General features: G+C 46.4%; 1 pseudogene; it reads right to left on the bottom strand.

The window, feature by feature from the left end:
• Positions 1 to 1357: 1357 nt before the first annotated feature.
• Positions 1358 to 1475, bottom strand: LOC124614440 (annotated as a pseudogene).
• Between the last annotated feature and the right edge of the window lie 1674 nt (positions 1476 to 3149).

A 3149-nucleotide genomic window follows, 5' to 3' on the forward strand; every position in this document is an offset into this window, starting at 1 on the left:
GTTCGCAGCCACGACAAAGTCCATGTTATATGAGAAAAATGAACCCCGCTTAATCACGAATTACCAATATTTAGGAGCCGGCCGGAGTGGCCGAGCGGTTCTAGGCGCTACAGTCTGGAACCACGCGACCGCTACGGTCGCAGGTTCGAATCCTGCCTCGGGTATGGATGTGTGTGATGTCCATAGGTTGGTTAGGTTTAAGTAGTTCTAAGTTCTAGAGGACTGATGACCTCAGAACTTAAGTCCCACAGTGCTCAGAGCCATTTTAACCAATATTTAGGTTTCCGATCTTTTTGAAAACAGTGGGAGGCTTTTAACAGCTTAACCTTGATAAAGACGTGGGAGCAGGTTAAGTCGTTGCTTGATCCGCTCTGATTGTGGTCAGTTTTGATACGACGCGAGAAGCAATGAGAACGATGCAGTTACCCGACACATTGGGAATGCTGGCGGTCTACGGAATTATAGGAATGCTTGTGTGATTGCTGCGAAACTGGCTAGCAGAGGCTGGAAGATGTGCTGTGGGGATGTAGGTCAGTTAACAGACACGTTGCATGAGAAGTGAACGAGGGCTCTGCAAACTTTTTGACACATGCAAGCTGGTGAGCACGCTAATTCCTCTCGTCTGCGTCATACGGCACGCTGTAGTTGGGAAAAACTTTTCATTGAGCAATGCTCAATAATGGGCAACTTATTTATTTCTGGTTATAAAGATTATGCTGTCAACTGTTACAGTGTCTAAAGTGGGAAACTATCATATTAAGACAATATTGTAATACATGACTCCATACAAGCAAAATAATTCCGCCCTTCACATGAGTTACGAAAGTTGTAATTTGTGGTTTCGTTATTGTATATGGTAACAATGAATTTACCACACTGGAATTATTTCGCATGACTTGTATGTTTACTCTGTATATCATCTAGTCGACTGGCAAACATTTGTAACACTGTTCCCGAATTCCGTTGCCTGACACCTCGATAAATTGCCATGTACCTGAGTAGACGGCTGTGTAGGGGAAGGGCCAGAGGTAGAGGGGGGGGGGGGATGCGTTGTGAATGACCACTGAAGCCGACACAGTAATGTGTATATCGCATAACTTGTAAGCTACAGCTAGTGAGCGTGAAACAATTGTATTGAAAGGGTATACGAGTTTTAGCACTCCGTCTTCGGGCCACATGTGGCCCATCGGGATCATCCGACCGCCGTGTCATCCTCAGTTGAGGATGCGGATAGGAGGGGCGTGTGGTCAGCACACCACTCTCCCGGTCGTTATGATGGTATTCTTGACCGAAGCCGCTACTATTCGGTCGAGTAGCTCCTCAATTGGCATCACGAGGCTGAGTGCACCCCGAAAAGTGGCAACAGCGCATGGCGCCCTTGATGGTCACCCATCCAAGTGCCGACCACGTCAGACAGCGCTTAACTTCGGTGATCTGACGGGAACTGGTGTATCCACTGCGGCAAGGCCGTTGCCGGAGGGTGTATGAGTATGGTCGTTAATTCGACTAAAATAGACCTTGAAAGTTAATAGTTTCTCTAGAGCACAGAAATTCATTAAACAGCTGCATATACAAAGACTCAGCCAAACTGGTGTGACGACATACTATCAGAAGGAAAACTCATAAAACAACAAAGGGGTAAAAAATGTAATACAGTGGACAACACGAATAGCTTCAGTGCTGGTCATTTGAAAATTATGTGTCTGCCCTCATGAAAGCTGGTTGTTAATTTAAGCTGAATAAAACTGAGGTCAAGAGAGTTATTACGCCATCATATAAGGAAATTACCGTCCGATAGTCCGCCTCGGTTACTGAGTGGTTAGCGTGACAGAATGTCATACCAAGGGGCCCGGGTTCGATTCGCGGGTGGGTCGGAGATTTTCTCCGCTTAGGGTGTAGGTGTTGTGTTGTCTTCATCATCATTATCATCTCATTCCCAGTTCAAAAAGACTTGCACCAGGCTACCGGTCTACCCGACGGGAGGCCCTAGCCACACGACATTTCATTTTGGTTCAAATGGCTCTGAGCACTATGGGACTCAACATCTTAGGTCATAAGTCCCCTAGAACTTAGAACTACTTAAACCTAACTAACCTAAGGACATCACACACACCCATGCCCGAGGCAGGATTCGAACCTGCGACCGTAGCAGTCCCGCGGTTCCCGACTGCAGCGCCAGAACCGCTAGACCACCGCGGCCGGCACATTTCATTTTTACCATCCTATATTTATTACACCACTCTCTGGCTTTCATATAAAAGAGTGTCATATAGATTGCCGCATATGATACTTTCGATCTCAAGTGCAACGAAAAGAGTGATCAGCAGTTATTTTCAGGTAGGGTACTAGGAACTGGGTTGCAAGTGAAACATTAGGAAAGTGTTCAAATGGTTCAAATAGCTTTAAGCACTATGGGACTTAACATCTGAGATCATCAGTCCCCTACACTTAGAGCTACTTAAACCTAACTAACCTAAGGACATCACACACATCCATGCCCGAGGCAGGATTTGAACCTGCGACCGTAGCGGTCGCGCGGTTCCATTCTGAAGCGTCTAGAACCGCTCGGCCACTCCGGTCGGCAACAAACTCCCACTCCAGACGCGTAGGGGAAAGTTGAGGCACGAAGAAGTCTGTCAAGAGTCTCAGTTATGCCACGTCGGTCGGTTTAATTACTCATTACGGTAATACTTGACCATGAATTACGGAAAAGCTGCTACGAGGACCGATTGAAGGTCCAAGGGACGCAAGCGGCCGCTTGGGGTGTTAACTTTGTCCAGCTGGAACTGACAGAATTGAATGTATATGATGATGGAAGTAAAAGCCGGCCGAAGTGCCGTGCGGTTCTAGGCGCTGCGGTCTGGAACCGCGAGACCGCTATGATCGCAGGTTCGAATCCTGCCTTGGGCATGGATGTGTGTGATGTCCTTAGGTTAGTTAGGTTTTACTAGTTCTAAGTTCTAGGGGACTAATGAGCTCAGAAGTTGAGTCCCATAGCGCTCAGAGCCATTTTTGATGTAAGTAAAAATGTTGCAGTTAACAAGGATTCACAAATGAACCGTTTGCGAGATAATTGCAAATTTATTGCAAAAAACTACAAGAATTGCGATTTATTTTTTTATACGGTGGTCTTGAATGAAAGTATGTGT

The sequence above is a fragment of the Schistocerca americana genome, chromosome 4 (assembly GCF_021461395.2).
Source record: "Schistocerca americana isolate TAMUIC-IGC-003095 chromosome 4, iqSchAmer2.1, whole genome shotgun sequence".
Classification (NCBI taxonomy): domain Eukaryota; kingdom Metazoa; phylum Arthropoda; class Insecta; order Orthoptera; family Acrididae; genus Schistocerca; species Schistocerca americana.